Source organism: Mus pahari, chromosome 3 (assembly GCF_900095145.1).
Source record: "Mus pahari chromosome 3, PAHARI_EIJ_v1.1, whole genome shotgun sequence".
In the NCBI taxonomy this organism is placed as follows: Eukaryota; Metazoa; Chordata; class Mammalia; order Rodentia; family Muridae; genus Mus; species Mus pahari.
In genome coordinates, this window is record NC_034592.1 from 4,104,902 (window position 1) to 4,123,656 (window position 18,755).

Below are 18,755 nucleotides of genomic sequence, written 5' to 3' on the forward strand. Positions count from 1 at the left end.
GCAAGCCAGTAAAGAACATCCCTCCATGGCTTCTGCATCAGCTCCTGCTTCCTGACCTGCTGGAGTCCCAGTCCTGACTTCCTTTGTGATGAACAACAGTATGCAAGTGTAAGCCAAATAAACCCTTTCCTCCCCAACTTGCTTCTTGGTCATGATGTTTGTGCAGGAATAGAAACCCTGACTAAGACATTATGTCTGAGAAGGTTATTTTATTTGATGTTTTTGTGATGATTCATTATTTTTCTATTGCTTGTGTGTTAAGATACACTAATATCATGGACTTAGAAAACAGTGGAAAATAGCACTTTAAACTCAGGTTTATTATCCCAATTTTGACTTGATCTACTCTATCAGCATAAGGATAGGGTCTTTAAACATATTTTGAGTAAATAACATTATGTGTACTTCTGGTGTTTTAATAGTCTAAGACTTGCTATATGCAGGTGTACAGTAGTCCTTCTTATGTGTAAAGTAAGAACCTCTAAACCCCCAGGTGGGTGCTCACGAGTAGACAGTACCAGATTCTCTTTGTTCTTCCTGGACACACATGTTCACTATGAAGTGTAACTTGTAAGTTAGACGTAATAGGAGATGCATCGCAGTGTCTAATAGTAAAATTGAAGGATCCTAGCAATTTCCTCTAGGAATGTAATATGAGTGATCTCACTCTTGGCTCAACCACACCAGGCTGGTGAGTCATGCCTCCTGGAATACTGCAGAGAGGATGACCCATGTTCTCAGCACGCTAAAGTGAGACAACACAAGATTTTTCGTGCTACTGGAAGAGCCTGTGGTTTAAACGTAACTGCTTGTTTGCTTTGGGGTATTTTTACTTAACAAGTTTGAGCCCTGGCTGATTATTGATGACTAGGAGCTTCCTGTTTGTAGATTGTCTCGTAGTACTGTGTTCTGCCCAGACACAGTGAGGAGGGAAAGTGAGAGAAGCTTGGTAGATGTAAAATCCCTGGAAGCTGGGACAGCTCTGGAGACTAGGACCTGTGGTCCTAACAAACTTGCACCAAGAACCCTCCTCTGGGCACACTCTTGCTAGTAAGACACTTAGATGGTCACACTTTAGGGTAAAACTATTTTTACTTTGTCCTAAGCATTCAGCATGCAGACTGTGAAAATTTAGCCAGTTTTTGATCTTAAGAGTTCCCCTTCTTAATTCACAGGAGTACACTGTGTTGGGCTTCACTATGCAAATTGCCACAAACAAACAAACAAATAAACAGCTTTGTGTGCTCCAATGGTCTTGCCCTCTCACTGGAATGAATGAACTAAAAGAAAGGCTCTTTGGTTATATGTTTTAAAGTCTTTTCTCTATATACTTAATATTTACTCTGCAACATCCCGGCCTTTGGAAATCCCAGAAAACAGTAAGGTGTAAAAAGACCTACAAAATATCTCCACATTCTTCAACATCCTATACAATTTAGTCTTGAAAAATATCATTTCTAGTAACACATCTGTTGTGTAAAATGTTTAAGAAGCAATCCATGCTACCTTCGGCATGGCACCAGCAGACAGACCAAACTGTTCTCAGCCAGGGAAGACTCTTGGACTCAGAACTCTGAAATCTCTCCACCCAGCTTGCTAAGTTGCCATGGTGGGCCCCTGTCATGCATGTCCCACACTTCCAAATTCCTGTGGCTTACAGGGGTGCCCTGCCACTGTACCTTTCTCTGGTAGCCAACTGAGTCACTGCAAGAAGGAAAACACCATACAGTCTTAGTTTAGAATCAATAGGCAACACAATTGCTGGGTACAGAAATTAGCATCCTAATTTTGTAAGCTACTTTAAGTTAAAACTCCTCCAATGGTGGACTCCAGCAGATCTACCACCTAAACCAGAGGCCTCTCACTACCTACATTGTGTCTCTATGCTCTCTCCTGTCCAAAAGGAAGTATCTTTCTTCTGCTTCCCCTCTTCCTCTCTCTGACCTGGAAGTCCCGCCTACTTGCTTAGTGATTGGTTGCTTAAAATCTTTATTTATTAGGGGAAGGTTCTGTCACACACATCAACATTTGCAAGTGACATTTTAGCCACACTAGAACATGTTCCATGTTATCTTATTAATAACATTACTCTCAACCAATTATGTTTCAATACACTTTTATTTTTTAGTACATATTTGCTTGCTTGCTTGTTTGTTTGTTTGTTGGGAGTGGGGGCACACAATTGCCACAATCCCTGAGAAGTTCAACATGAGGAAGTAGGTTTGCTCCTCTCATCATGTGCATTTCAGCAGTGAAGCTTGGATGGTCAGATTTGGCAGCAAGCACCTTGACCAGCTTAGAACCATGATACACTTCTTAAGAAAGGTCTTGGGTCATAGTTACCAAACTGAGCATTTTGTAAAATTCCAGATGTGGCTGCTTGGTATATTGTCTTCCAAGGGGAAAAAAAATCACTTGTTAAGAACATCATGGAAGAAAAAATATTTTAACAGGAAACAAAGAATTCCCTTGGGAATTTTCTAAACCATGAGAAAAAATGTCTTCTCAAGCCCTTTGTACCCTGAAAGCCCCTTGACACACTGTGTGGCCTTTGGACAACAGACATTCATCATTTGCTTTTATTCCCCTTAAATTTTCAAAACATAAAATACATTAAGGTAAAATAAATACTAACACACAGAAATTGGACAAAACAAACAGAAGTAAAAGAGCTCAAGAGAAGGCACAAGAAACATAGACCCACTAACACCTTCAAGAATCACATTAAAGGCAGGGTGTGGTGGCGCACGCCTTTAATCCCAGCACTCAGGAGGCAGAGGCAGGCAGATTTCTGGGTTCGAGGCCAGCCTGGTCTACAAAGTAAGTTCGAGGACAGCCAGGGCTACACAGAGAAACCCTGTCTTGGGGGAAAAAAAAAAAAGAATCACATAAAAACATTAAACTGGAAACCAAAATATACATATAAAAGCCCTTCTACAGATACATGCAGGCCCTGTGCATGCTGCCTCAGGCTCTGTGAGGTCAGATGTGTGCCCACTATTTGTCATGTTGATTTAGAGAACCTTGTTTTCTTCTGTCTTCCATCTCTTTTTGTCTTATACTCTTTCTGTCTCTTCTACAGAGTTCCCTGAGAGCGCAGAGCGCTTTCTCTCTCTCTCTCTCTCTCTCTCTCTCTCTCTCTCTCTCTCTCTCTCTCTCTCCATCATGTATGGCTATGGGTCTCTGTATTTATTCTTATCTGCTGCTGCAGGAGGAAGTTTCTCTGATGATGGCTGAGCAAAACACTGATCTGTAAGTATAACAATGTCATTAGGGGTGATATTTTTGCTTTGTTCCTTTAATAAAATAGTGATATTTGTTTCTTCGCTTGGTCTCTGGGCTATTGGTTTCAGAGTTTTGGTTACCTAGGTAGTATAAGGTATGGAGTCCATTTTATATAGTGGGCATGAAGGCAAACTAGATTTTAGTTTAGGTGTTCCCACAAACTTTATCCAACCAATCAATACATTGCCATTTCTTGCAGGCAGTACACCTGCAAGATGCAAAAAAAGGATTCCTGAAACTTGTAATGGAAGGCACCTTTCCCCACAGCTTTAGCTATGTCAGGAGGCTCTAGAAATAATAAAAACTCTAGAAAACGGAACATTTAGCAGTTTAAAGTTTTGAGTTTCCAGTTTCAAAGTTTGGGAGCTATCATAAAGCAGACTTTCAGAGTTGATTCTCAGATTTCCTTAAGCTATTTGTCTGAAAAACAAAACAAAACAAAATCAAACAACAGGATTTTAGCTTCTAGTGTCTGGACATGTGCTGAACAACTACACTTCAGTGCTGTTCAAGTGTTCCTGGGTTTCATAATATCTGAGAACTCTGCCCAGCGCTGCTGGTTGGTACTTATGGCAATGCTAAGATGGTTCTTTCCTCTGCTGGCTCTGCACATTCACACCTTCATGAATGCATACATTGTAAAAAAAAAACGAAACGAAACCAACCAACCAAACAAACAAACAAAACCTGTCCTCCAGATGTTTTTGGTTTTCATTCCACTTTAGAAGAATTTCTATAAAAAGGAATTGTGTGAAACTCCCTGAGTGGAACTCTGTATTATAAACACCATGGCATTATGAGTTTCAGAATAATGACCATGTTGGGTAAAGGTCAAGTCTCTCTCACGAGTCAGGGGGTCCTTTAAATAATGTTCATAAGCCCACCTTTGGAAAATGGAAAGAAGCAGTTATGTGAAGTTTTATCAACTGATTCCTATATTAAGATACCAATCCTAATAAAATATTCACTAAGGTATCAACATTAAACATATTAAAATGGTCAGGGACTGGGAAGGTGTTGTAGTGATTAAGAATTCTTCCAGAGGACTAGACTACAGTTCCAACTACTCAAGGTAAGTGGCTAACAACCACCTGCAACTCCAGTGTCTGTGAGATTTGAGGACTCTTGACTGTGGTGCCTTTAGACACACATACTCATATGCATGTATGTGCACACATGCATATACACATAGATTTGAAGATGCTGAGAAAGCATTTGACAAAATTCAATACCCCTTCATGGTAAAAGTCTTGGAAAGATCAAAAATTCAAGGCCCATACCTAAACATAGTAAAAGCAATGTATAACAAACCAGTAGCCTACATCAAACTAAATGGAGAGGAACTTGAAGCAATTCCACTAAAATCAGGGACTGGACAAGGCTGCCCACTCTCTCCCTACTTATTCAATACATTACTAGAAGTCCTAGCCAGAGCAATTAGACAACCAAAGGAGGTCAAAGGTATACAAGTGGGAAATGCAGATGATATGATAGTGTACTTAAGTGACCCAAAAATTCCACCTGATAACTCTTAAAGCTGATAAACAACTTCAGTAAAGTGTCTGGATATAAAATTAACAACAACAACAACAACAACAAAGCCTTCCTCTACTCAAAGGATAAACAGGCTGAGAAAGAAATTAGGGAAATGACACCCTTCACACTATTCACAAGTAATATAAGATACCTTGGTGTGACTCTATCCAAATAAGTGTAATATCTGCTCAACAAGAACTTCAAGTCTCTGAAGAAAGAAATCGAAGAAGATCTCAGGAGATAGAAAGATCTCCCATGCTCCTGGATTAGCATGATTAATATAGTAAAAATGGCCACTTTTCTGAAAGCAATAAAATCAATAGTGAAAATAAAAATAAATACTGACAGGTCTCAACTAGGTTTTAATACACCCTTTGTGCTCCACTTAGAAATTAAAATGGTTGTTCAAGGGTTTTAGAAACTGTTTGTGTTATGGTGTTATTAGTGATTCAGAATAGATTTGAAGGTTATTCTAGCTATTTTCCTGGACAATAAGGATACAGAAACTGTGGCACTGAGGAATTCTGAAAATGATTGTACCAATAATTCCTGGATAAAAATCTTTCAATCCCTACATATAATTAATGCAGTCTATGCATCTTCTACCTTTATAAATGTGCATAAAAGGAAGGGTTAATACAATTCCATTGGAATACATGTTTGATACAATTTGGATGTTAAGTATTCCCCACAGATCCAAAATGTAAAATGCTGGTGCCCAGTGGGATTCTAATGGAAGGTGCACCTGAGTGGTGGCCTTCAACTCATTAGGCCCATGGCCCTTAAATAGGAACATAGGCTCCAGTCTTCCCTCCTTTTATGATCTCTCAGCCATGAGATGCACATTTTTTTCCTACCACATACATCCTTACATGCTGCAGGGTTTTGGTTTATTTTCTCAAAAGGTAATTGCTCAAAGACAATTATGCTAGTCATTCATATGCCAGACCTCTAATTTTTTGAGCCAAATAATTCTTTCTCCTCATAAGTTGATTTTTATTATGGTGATAGAAAGATGACATGTAACAACCATTTTAACTGTTATTTAGATTCAGTTACTGGGTCATGACTATGGCTAATATATGTAAAAATAGTATTTAGTTGTTTGAATTTAAAGACTATTTAACACAATCTTTGTTCTCCTTGACACTTTATACCTAGCATAGTTTCATTTTACCAGGCCATGCTTTCTCTTTCATCTTGTTACATCTATTATTCTTCAAACATTATTCCGACCTGTCAGCTGTATAGGAACCCCAAGTTGAGGCATATTTATACTTAATTCACAAGTTTTAATAAAAACTGCAAATTTTAAAATATGGAGGGTTTGGGGTTTTGTAAGTTGTTTATTTTTATCTGATTACATCATTAGTAATTTTGGTTAAATTTATGAAAGCAAATTTGCTTTGTCCTGTAGATTATTACAGACAAACTAGGACAGCATTGCAAAGGATTTGGGATCAGATAAGTCAGAATTCATAACTGGGCCAAGTCCTGGTCTCCTGAAATATTTATGAACCAGTTAATTCAGTTCCTGTAAGTGTATGTGTCTCATTTATACAATATATTAATAACTATGTAGTTGATTTTAGTGAGGGTTATATTAGAGAATAAACAATATAGTTATATTTCTTTTGATATTAAGTTCAAAGCTTTTATTAATATTTAATTGTATTGAATAGTAGTTATTTGCATTTGATTATCAACAATATTCAGTTTGGATTTTATCTAATAGAATGCTAGAATATGTTTCTGATCATGTTAGACACATGTTTATTTCACTGTTAAGATGAAAACTTGTGGAGAAATATACAATGAAGGGGTTCAAAACTTCTAATATACAATCATGAAAATATTGTTTGATATTTATTTTTATAATAATAATTTTAGAGTTTTTTCCCAAAACAATGTGAGGTCAAAAATGAATTAAAAAGCATTATTTTGTAAAGGTAATTTCTGGCCAGAATTATTTACAATACAGTGATGGAGAAGGAATTGGGAATGGTCCTTTTGGGAGCGAAGGAATTCCTGCTAACGTTGTGCATTAAACAGACTAGAAAATCAAGCCTGGCATGAAAATTCAAATGGCTACGATTATTTTTCTTTGAAATTAAGGAGAAGCTGTGGCCTGTGATTGCAATTAAGTCAAGATAAAGAGTAGAACTGAATTTCACGAGATAGACGGTGGTAAGTTCTAGAACAATTCTGCAACATTGAAAATGGGAAGCAGAGCATTTGTTTTTTACCTATAGATGCCATTAAAGACCAACAGTTAACTGAAAAAATATATAAAATTCTCTCAACCTCAGCCAACTCAATCAACTATATGATTCACCATTAGGAACTGATTTAATGCTATATGATATCTGGGAATTGGAATAAGGAGGGAAGCCAGGTGGAGATTCCCTCTGAAGTTGAGCCCTCACCATCTATAGTACCCCTTCTCCCCGGAAAGGAAGGGGAGCAAAGCTGAAAATATCCCTTTCCCTTCTTAAGGGATTAGGATCTCATGAAATGTTTGACTATATATCAATACAATCACAAGGAATAATCATCCTTTTAACTATTTATTGCACTATTTTACAATTGATAACATTTTTAATGAAAATTAAAAAGTAGAAGATAGACTATGTAATTGTTTCAATGGCAAAGTGCATGCAAGGCATAGATTTTATATTTCAAGATGTTCAAGTAGATATAGTTCAAACACAAGCCTGTCAATGAGGAACTTGGATATTTTCCCTTTCATTGTAAATTCTACATTATTGATCCCGCCTCTTACTTTGTTTCCCAAAACACTTGAGTTATGTTCTCTTATCATGGAACTGGTATCTGCGTTAATTAGCATTTGTCCTTAACTTCAGTGGAAAACCTAAGAAGGCAGGGATTTATGTGAGTCTCACTTAATTCTTATCACAAGAATATACATGAGCCATAGTTCTCAACTGAATGGATGACACTTTTCCAAAATCAATCTGGATGCCAAAATGTTGAATAGTAAATTATTTTCAGTACATCTACCATCTTTGGGGAGAAATATTCTGGGTCATTAGCCTTAGAAAAGTTCAGAACATGAATGGGGTCTTTTTACAGAAGTAACTTAGCTCAAGTAGAAGTATTTTCAAAAGACACTCTAGGTAATTCAATTCCCCAATGTAAAATGGTTATATCATAATGGTGAACACCCAGATGGGAAGAAAACCCAGCTGTCTGCAGTAGTGGATTCTCACTTTCTTCCTCAAAGTACTAGCCCTGATAGAGGATATAACAGCCTGACTTAGTATCTTGACTTGCCAGGGATCTGTGACTTTAAAGAGAGAATCAGGCTGAGAGATCCAAGGCTCAGTCATTAGGTCTTTCTTTTTGTCCTAAGAACTTCATGTACTCATCCTTTGTTTTTGCTTATATATATATCTAAAAGAGATTACTGAATAATTTTGTCATTAAGTAAGGGCAAAAGTGCCTTAGCCACACCTAGACAAATGTGTTTTGGAGCCTTGGGATGCTTTGGAGGGAAAGGGATGTCAGACTTTGAGCTGAGACACTGGGTGGAGTGCAGGGGAGTTGGGAAGGGAGTTTGAAGCAGGATGGGTGGAGGAGGGGTTGAGTAAGTGTCCCTGATTTCCATCAAAAGGGTGTTGTCCTTCAGATCTAGAGGTCATTGGTCATGCCTCATTGATTTATTATCCATGGAATACATCAATTGAAATGCAGAAAATTTCCTTTGTTGTGTCCTGTGCTTCCCTTTTAATGTTTCTCTGGGTCTGCTTGAAGGTCACCAGTATTTGGGAAAGAGTCTGGGGTTGTTTGGTTAACTCCCCCTTTCCACATATCTAATCTTTATGCTGATATGAATGATTGCACAAACTCCTAACAAAACATTTTGGAAGTTTACAAGACACCAATGAGTTGTTTTGATAGAAAATCTCCTAAGACAAGCAAGAGAATCCATACTGGTTCAAAACAAGGGTGTTTCTGTTGTGTTTTTAAATCATGTATGCCAAATTGAACCATAGTTCAATGCTAATGTTTGTCTGTGGAACACCCAGAGTTCCTCACCACAGTGATTTAGGGTGGCAGTGCCTCAAGACAGGCTGGAAGTAGAGAAGAGAAGCTGTGTGGAATGTTGGGTCATCTATTGCTTATTGTGCTAAGCAATCAGAAGAATAGTGTGTTGTGTCAGCTTTGTCAGTAGACAATAGTTCTCAGTGTAGAAATGATATGAACGTAACATTGCTTCCTATCAGTGAAGCATCCCTTTGTTTACTGAATGCCATTCCATGCATGGTTTTCCTCTTTCCAAGCCATCAATGTATTTTTGGTAAATCTGGAATTGATTAACAGCATTTAACAAATATCTCAGGGAAGCATTGTATAAAATGTATCTTCTCTTTAAATACTTAATAATTGGCTGGATTAGGTAGCTCATGCTTCTAACCACAGAACTTACAAGGCTGGGGAAGGAGGATTAATGAAAGCTTTAGGCCAGCCCTGACGTCTGTATGAGGCCATGTCTAAGAAACATCCCTTACCCCCTATCCCTTACCCCAATCCCATACACATATATGTGTCTGGGTTAGATTTGTTGTTAACTTGACACATTTGGGATGATGAAACTTCAATGGAAGGATTGCCTCAATTAGTGCTCATGCCTGTGGGACATTTTCTTGATTGTTGGTTTATGTGGGACAAACTAATGCACTGTTTACAGTGTCAACTCTGGGAGGTGAGCCTGGACTTTATAAGAATGGTAGATGAATGTAAGGCTGGGAGTGAGTCAGTAAGAGTAAGCAATGCCCCTCTGTAGGTTTTGCTTTAAACTCCTGCCTGAGTTTCTACCTTGACTTTCCCCAGTGGTGGACTATAAGTTGAAAGTTAGAAATAAACCCTTTCTTCCCCTAAATTGATGTTACTTAATGTTTTATCATGCCAACAGAGACATAAACTAAGGAAATGTATGACAAAAATTTAATTTGTTTCTTAGTATCACTAAGATCTGTTTCCAGCATAAAGTAAGATTTAGTTACTGTATGCAGGCTATGCTATGTCAGACCTTCTGGAAAACTCCAAATAGAACAGGGTCTTAGGAGTAAGCTCTTGGAAATGATTTCAAGTTCTTACAGGACTCATGATAAATGGTCAGCAAGGCTTTTTCTTGATATTAGAACTTTTACCGATATTTATATTCTTAATTACAGGCATGCTCTGAGTGGCTAAGGCTGGCAGGGAAGGAGTCAGTTTAGCAGTGGTAATGGAAATGTATAGAGCTTTCCAACTGAAATGGCTCCATCCAGTCATTTTCTAACAAATTCAGCAGCGTTGCTGATTACAGTTGACCGTATGTGCTTAGAGAGTGGAACTGTGAACAGGCTTCAAGGATGATGCTCTAGAGACAGGGAAATGGAATGTACTGGAATGCATTGGAGAAAAATGTCCAGTTAAGGGTAGAGATAATTTATAGCAGGCAAATGTAAGTTTTATTAAGCAATATAGGTTTTTAGTGCAGGAGGAAGCTGTAGTGCTTTGAGTCTGTAATGATCCCGTGGGATCCAATTTGGATGGGTAGAGTTTTTGAGGGTGTAGAACTTTCAACTTGACACTGAAATTAGTCCACTAGGGGTAAGCCTGGTTTACCCACTCCAGGTTTTGATATGACCCCTCTTTTCTTATATAGCAGCTATGATGGAGCAAGTCCAGTTCATACTGTGTCACCAGAGATCTTTTCTACCATTTCTCCATTGATGTTATAGAAAGAACCCTCTGAAACCATGAATCAAAGCAAGCATAGCAACAAGCAAAGTCAATAATGTAGGAAGCTCCTCCCTTCCTTAGAACCATAAGGAGTGTCACAGAGTTCCATATGTGTCTATGACCCACTGGCAGGGTGATCAGTAAGTATAGAATCAATTTTTGGTAAAGACTGTAACAGTGATGCATGTTAGCAAAATTCCTGTGCATAGAGGGAGTCAAGGCAGCATGTATGCTATCACTCGGGGCCAATGTTGTGCCATGCTAGAGTGAAGGTCTGTTTTTCCAAAGGCCTGAGATGCATGAAAGGAAGAGACTTTCCTTTGGGGAGTTAGGAGAAAACCTGAATGATGCTTCTTAAGGAACTGAAATACATACATGCTTGGACTGAACTTTAAGGGTAGCTGTAATACCCGCAAAGTAGAGTTGACAATAGGATGCATTTTAGCTGAAGGAACTTTGAGAGCATAACAGTTGTGTGCTTGTCTGTGAAACCAGAGAGAGAGAAGGAGAGAGAGAAGGAGAGAGAGAGGAGAGAGAGAGGAGAGAGAGAGGAGAGAGAGAGGAGAGGGGAGAGGAGAGGAGAGAGAGAGAGAGAGAGAGAGAGAGAGAGAGAGAGAGAGAGAGAGAAAGAGAGAAGGGAGAGGGAGTAGNGGAGGGGAGGGGAGGGGAGGGGAGAGATCAATCTTGAAGGAAGATAAAGTTTGGGAATTATTTTCAGAGAGGTAGGGACTATTCAATAGCAACTGTCCTGGAAGATTCTTGAACCAAGTGGAGGAATTTCAATTTTTATAATTGAGAGGAAGCAAAGGTATGGGCGGACTCTCTCCATGGGTAAAAGATTGGACAAAAGATCACCTTTGATGTTTTCCTAATGCAGCAAACTTGGGACAACTAAACATTCCTAGAATGAAAGTCCAAAAATTAAACAATAAAGCTGAAACAATCATGATATTGCTTATGGGATATGATTAGCCTTGTTAATGTTTGTTTGAGATTTGACTAAAAATTAATGCAAAATGCATAATGCATAATTGTATGCATTTAGTTTTCTAGTTTGTTTTCCAAAAATAAAAATCCCTTTCTTATTTTACTCAATTTTTTGTGTTCTTCCAAATAAATACTCTGTGGGGCGCCCCAGCCTCTGGCCAGCAGAGGTGCGGAAAAGAGGACACATACGCCAAGGCAGGGTTTGAGCAGCTTCCGCAGCTTCTTGCTGCAGCTTCCTTTATTCTCTCTCAGCTTCTGCCTCAGCTCTATACCTTTATTATCTCCTTTATTCTGGGGGATCGCCCAATTTATCCCCCTCCACCCTCTGTACTTGTCTCTCACCACTCTCCATCATCCAATCAGCATTCAGCATGCTCTGTACACGAGCCATGCACGCAGACAGGGTGGGTGTTGATAGGCCAGTGACTTAATATCATGCTGTATGACGCTATGCATCAGGTGGACAGCACGTGATCACTCAGGTGCCCATAATCAGGTTTTTGGTAAACAAGCAGGGAATCACGGGGCTTGGCAGTGACCCAGGGCACCGTCTTGGCTCACGTGGCTGAAGTCGCGGCCACACCCGCTTCCCACAGTACTAGAGGTGGTAATTAATATTATGGGAATAAAAGAAGATTTAGTCCTTATTAAGAAAGAATAATGAGCAAGCATGGGGATGAGACTCAGTGGTTATCTTCATGTTTACATAGTAAGCACCATACGAACTGAGCGATCTCAGCACTAGAAATGTTCTCATGCCGTAAATTTTGATACCCAACTCACACGTGACCAGATTATAATGGTGGTGCTTAGGGCTCACAGAGATAGCAAAGTACTCCGAATTTGCTTAAACAAATAGATAAGATCCTATAAAAGTATAGGTTTATGCATGCACAGAAGTGCAACAAGAGCAACTGTCATTATAGAATAATGATTAAATCCCGGAGGTGGTTTCTACTACTGCCCCAATGTTCTGGATACTCTAGTGAAAGACACACACACATACACACACACACACACACACACACACACACAGTATTTATATTTTGATATTTTGATATATGTTCATCAGCTCAATGGCTGGGCCTCTTCCTATCCTCTATGTGGCTAATTCACCGCGCTCTGATAATCTGGAGTTATCACTTACCACATTCTGTTTTCTACCTTGGTGGTCTGGGACCCAGTCGGGCAACCCTTTATGGCCGCACCCTCCCAGATACTACATGGAGGCTATGCTTGCCTGTCCTGCACCTTCTTAGAAGTGGTGTCTCTCCTCTCCTCCTTCTCCCAGCATGGTGGATCTCTTCCTTCTTTTCTCCTCAGTCCCTAGCCCAGGAATCCTAAAATCACACCTCTGTCTGCCCTGCCCAGCCATTGGTGGTCAGCATCTTTATTTAGCAATCAGAACCAACTGGGGCAGGGTCCCTCAGTGTCTTACAAGCAGATATTTCTTTGATCAGGGTTTTGAGGAACATAATTAACATTGCTTTCAACTGTAATTTCCTCTCAAGATACAGTAAAATTCATGACATCAAGAATCAATGAAGCTAGAGATTTTAGTCATCATTCTCTAATTCTAAGTCATATGAAAAATGGAACATTTTAACAGAAAAAGAAAAACTTATCATCTTTTTTTTTTTTCTTTATATACGCAAAGGCATTCAGTACAAATTTACTCTCCAAAATTCTTGATTGACTTGAATTGAAAAGAAAAGGCATTTGTTAGGAGTGTTTTCTTTATGTAGGGACTCCAACATGAGAAGTCCATCAGGCCTGGCTGTAAATCTCCCCACTGTTCCGTCATTTATCCTGCTCCAGTTCTTATCTTCAAGTCAGATTTGCACAGTGTTTAGTGTGCAGCAGGGAAAGGGCATGATCTTGTACCAGGAGTTTGTTCTTTTTGGCTTTGCTGAGATTAAAGATAATTTGAAATTAACAGAAAGTCTTTGCATCAGCACTACCCGGTTCAGTTCAGGATCTGGTTTGTTTCAACGCTCCAGGAATGAAATGAATACAAAGCTGTGATTTTTTTTTTTGTCTTGTTTTTGTATTTGTTTTGTTTGTTTGTTTTTGCTTTTGCCAATAGCATCATAGTCCTGGTGTATATTATGTTCATTAGTGAAATATTTTTTAAAAAAATTCTTTAAGAGGAAAAGTATCTTCTTTTAACTTTCCTGACTGTATCAACTCACAGTGTCCACACAAACCACAGAATCCACACAAGTCACATACGCACACAGATCATACTATCTACAGACCATAGTATCCACTCAAACTACATATCCACACAAGTCATACATGCACATACATGCACACAAGCCACATGTCCATACAACCCACAATATTCATACAAACCACTGTCATCTAGTCTAATTTTATGCTATTTCTTAACCTTTGTCACACTCAAACTCTCAATTATAACAGCATTGAGAACATGAAAAAGATTTCCCACCACTAAATATGTAACTACTATTGGGTTCAATATTAAGTTATAGTTAACCTAGAGTTGTTAAACTCTGATTTTTCCATTGTTAGCTATTTTTTTTAACCTTGCAGTTTCTTTAAATGTTTGTTCAAAAAATGTATCTGATCTTTGAATAGCTAAATTAATATTAGCGTAGATTGCTTAAATTGAAAGAAATGTCCAATTCAAAATGCCAGTTCAATCAAGAATTCAATGATGAGTTCAAAAGATGTTTTGAGTCCCACTGCATATTAATTGTTGGTTGAACTGCATGGCTATGTAATGAAGTCAGGAGCATTCAAAGGTGGAAACTCTTATAGATGAGAAAAATATAAAATGGGGAGAAAAGGAGAGAGGGGAAAGAGGAAGAGGGAATGGAGAGAGAGTCTGCTTTTCTTGACAACCAACATTTCTGTTTATTATATTACCTGTATGGACCTCCATTTACTTGCCCAATCCCTCTTCTTTTCTTTTCCCTCCTTAAATTGTTGATATTTTCTTACATGTATACAATATTTTGTGATAATATTCATCCTCAATTTCCCCATTTTAAAATTTATTTATTTTTATATACATTGATGTTTTGCCTGTGATGGGGTGTTGCAAATTGAACCTGGGTCCTCTAAAAGAACACCCAAGGCTCTTGACCACTGAGCCACTCATTCTCCCTCCCCCCCCCCCAATTATACCTGTCGACTACTTCTCTCTTCCACTATAGATCCGGGCATGCTTACTTGTCATTTGTGACATGATGTTCTGTTTAGGGCTGGCTGAGAACTGAGCAGTTGCTTATTCTCAGCACTTTGGCCATCATGTGTCTCCGCACTAGCCTTGCTGACTGCAAGAGGAAGATTCTAGACCAAGTCTGACAGCAGCAGTATAAATACATAGGTGGTAGTTTGATCACATGTCCATTTTGCAAAATATTAGAAGTACCCCCTCCCCCAAGGTATACAAGCTAGTGACCTCACCAATTATAGGTCTTTGACCAAATTTACAAAAACAGGCATATATTCTTTTTGGGAAACTACTCACAAATCTACTCAGTAGGAACATGTCGGCCACTATCATTCCTGTAGACATATCTACCCTGAAAGTTCCTCATTGTAACATGTAGGATACACAGCTGGGTAAGACCATGATGGCCCCATGAACACACATGGCCTATCATAAGTGATGGAGAGTAGCAGACTTCTAGTGAACTGTGTGACACCATGAGGAACTTGACAACAGATAAGGAGAACTCCATTCTCTGGTCAATGGATGTGTTCTGTTTCAATAAAATTCACAGCATGACATTCAACATGGAAAACTATTTTATCCATATTTTATGTCTCCTTAGGCTACCCTGCATGCTATATTTGCATATACTAGTTTGTCCCAAGTGTTTTGTCAATCAGAATGAGCAGGAAAAAAAGAGAGTACCTGCTTCCTTCTCCTCATTCCCCTTTTCTTATTCTTTCTTTTCCTCTTCTTCCTCCCCATCTTCCTTCATCTCCTCTTCCTTTTTTTCTTTCTTGAATAGTGGAAGTTGTTTGAGCATGGAGGCCTTGCTTCAGTATTGTGACTTCTCCTTTACTACTGTCTCTCTCTGTGTATGTGTGTGTGTGTTGGGTGTCGGTATGTGCTTTTAGAATTAAAAAAAATATATTATAGGAAAGGTGAATGGTGAAAAGTATGACTGAACAGCTTAACCATTTTGCCTCCCAGTCCCTGCTTCTTCATTGTGCTAAAGAAGTAGATTTGCTTGTATCAGTGGTGATACAATACACTTGCATGGACATTTGTTTAGATTTGTAAGAATTATTGAGACCATAATAATGTCTTCATACTGAATCATATTCCCCAATATTTACATATTAGAAATAAAAGTAGTAATGAAAAATATTAACCTATCAATTAAAAAACAATAATAAACTTCCCATACATTTGAACAAATGGCAGTTATAGGAAAGCACTACATTTACTAAAGCAACAACACCTTAGAACAAAGTCAGCACACTCTTTTGTGTTTGTAAATGTCTTTAGAATTTGTTTTATTAGAGGATGACTAGACTCCTGTTATCTGCTCTTGATTCATTCCCTAGGTTATTCATTATAACAGGATGATGACTTTGTCAAAGCAAATATTCAGCTTTATTTTTCAAAATATTTTTGATTCTACAGCCCTGCTGAAAGTGTTCCAGCAAAATTTCTATTCCCCACAAAATTCTTGTTAAATAGAACAACTTCAGATAGTTGATGTATATTGTAGTTTTTTGAATTATGCCACATTTGTAGTCACTGGTCAGATGGTCAGTATAATATGGCCATTCTTATTCTGCAAAGCTATTCTTACCAGAGAAGCTGCTGACCAAAGCTCACAAATGTCTGATGTTAAAATATAAGTTGTGTGTATATGTATATACATATATGCATGCATATATGTGTATTATATGCATATAAGCACATGTATTCATATGTCTCTATATAAACAAATACATGTATACGCATATGTGCATTCTCTACTAATCAGTACAGATGTCAGTAAAAGAAACCATTCAAAGTAGCCATGATATCAAAGCCAGTAATTCCTCTGTCGTGGTTGTAAATAGACTAGAATTTACTCAGGTCACCTGACTCAAAAATAAATATGCATCCACTATTGCTTGAAACAGGATGGGTAGCTCTGTAATTAAACTCACAATCCAGCACATATGTCATTTTCAGATGACCTGAGTGTTGGGCCAGTCAAAAGAAAGAAGGAAACAATATTTTGAATTACTTCCATGCAATCCGTATTCTGGGAGGCAAAATTTGAATTGCATAGCTGTGTAGACTTGAAAAAGAACATGGAGGTCATTCGGTCTGCGACAGTGAAAGGAGCCTTCTGGTGAGAAGTTATTAGCGTGCTTGCTATAATTAAGGCTATAGTTCTGGAGAGCTTCTCTTGCATGCCTCCATTTTACATTTATATTATTGCTTGAAAGTTTGAATGAGACAGATTTTTAACTTTTAATCTTTACTAGAAATATGAAATAAGGGTTTTCGTGACATTTTCATATGAGCATATAAAGTACTTGGATCATTATATTGATTTTGATAAGTAAGCTAACAGACTGAGTTCCAGCTTGTCTCAGAGAATTGTAAGTAAGTGTTGCTTAACAAATGTTACTGAGCTGATTTTATGTTAAAGTGAGAAAACTTCACTTCCTTGGAATTCTGGTGTATTAAAATGGTAAGGAAATCGTTCTCCTACATTAAAGACTTGGTGTGGATTACAGATTTTTATTTTAATGCTGTCTCTCTCCTTCCTTCCTTCCTTCCTTCCTTCCTTCCTTCCTTCCTTCCTTCCTTCCTTCCTTCCTTCCTTCCTTTTTCCCTATCTTTCTGGTGATTGATTTCTAAGAAACTATTTAGCAGCCTTCAAAACAGCAAATAATAATGAACAGGAGTGAAACAACTTTGGCAGCAACAAGACTGGAGTGAATTAAAAATCCAAGGAGGTAGGCATCTGGGAGAGGAGAGGGAGAGGGAGAGAGGGAGAGAGGGAGAGAGGGAGAGAGGGAGAGTGGGAGAGTGGGAGAGTGGGAGAGTGGGAGAGTGGGAGAGTGGGAGAGTGGGGGGAGAGGGAGGGGGAGAGGGAGAGGGAGAGGGAGAGGGAGAGCCAGCCAAGGGACACTGGTGTAAGAATGGCAGGTGGGTGGGTAACACTGGACTTGCATATGTGATAGGACAATTTCACCAGATTTCATTTGAGAAGCCCCTGCGTATTTTCAAGCCCTGTTGAAACTAAACAGACATGCATAGCTTTAGGTGTCCAAGTGACTGATAGTGATCAGCTTTATACAGAGCAGAAGTCTCTACGTGTTGATGGGTATGTGTCTGTGTGCGTATTTCATGTGTGTGCTGGTGTTGTTTTAGGTCAGAAGAAGGTGTCCGATCTTGAACAGCCAGTTGCAAGGTTAGGAGGCAGATAACGTGGGTGCTGGGTCCTTTTAAAGAGTCTCAAATGCTCTTAGCTAGATGTCTTGTCTCTAGCCCCAAGTGTTCACTCTTTAAACATTAGTAAGAGCCTGAAATTTGAATGGAATTTCTTTCCAACATTTGTTAGCATTCCTTTTTATTATGTTTACAAGTGTTTTGCATGATGTCTGTCTGTGCACCATGTGTGTGCTTGGTGGTTTTGGAGGGCGGGAGAGGGTATCACATACTCTGGAGCTGGAACTACAGTTGGTTCTGAGCCACAGTGTGAGTGCAGAGATTTAAAACGGGGACCTCTGCAAGAGCAACAATGACTCCAAACTGCTGATCCATATCTCTAGCATTGATAAATATATCTTAAAAATTTATCCCTTGGTTTGATCTTTCAGAGTCTGTAGAAAAAAAAAAATACCACATACCCTAGGGAAACCCTTCTTATGGTAACATAATGGAGTGCAAATTTTGACTCATTTATGTAAAAGTATTTAGGATTAGTGTTCATCTCTCCCTTTGTGATTTATGAATCAGGGCAGAACATTCAAAGTTGATTTGTAACGTCTGAACCTCCCCTTTTCATTAAGTATGTTTTTAAAATTTATACTGTGGCAACCTCTGTTGTTTCTTCTCATTATCCGTTGTTTTATTTCTCTAAATGGCTGTGTCCTTTCTGTCATTAATCATGTACTAGGGGATTCACAATCAAACCACTTGGGCCTCTCCAAATATACTGGTATCCAATTCATTAAATGACTCATTAATTGTTTTCAAA

At 38.5% G+C, this 18,755-nt stretch overlaps 1 protein-coding gene across 3 annotated transcripts in view; it reads left to right on the forward strand.

The window, feature by feature from the left end:
- Plxdc2 (plexin domain containing 2) overlaps positions 1–18,755 on the forward strand; it is a 385,031-nt gene that overhangs the window by 46,357 nt on the left and 319,919 nt on the right. The window contains exons 1-2 of one of the 3 annotated variants that reach the window (XM_029536023.1): positions 16,813–16,895; positions 17,423–17,508. The exons of the other annotated variants lie outside the window; for them this stretch is intronic. The gene's annotated coding sequence lies outside the window, so the exon portion shown is untranslated. Of the gene's footprint in view, positions 1–16,812; positions 16,896–17,422; positions 17,509–18,755 lie in introns of those variants that run through there. 3 annotated transcript variants of the gene reach the window in all.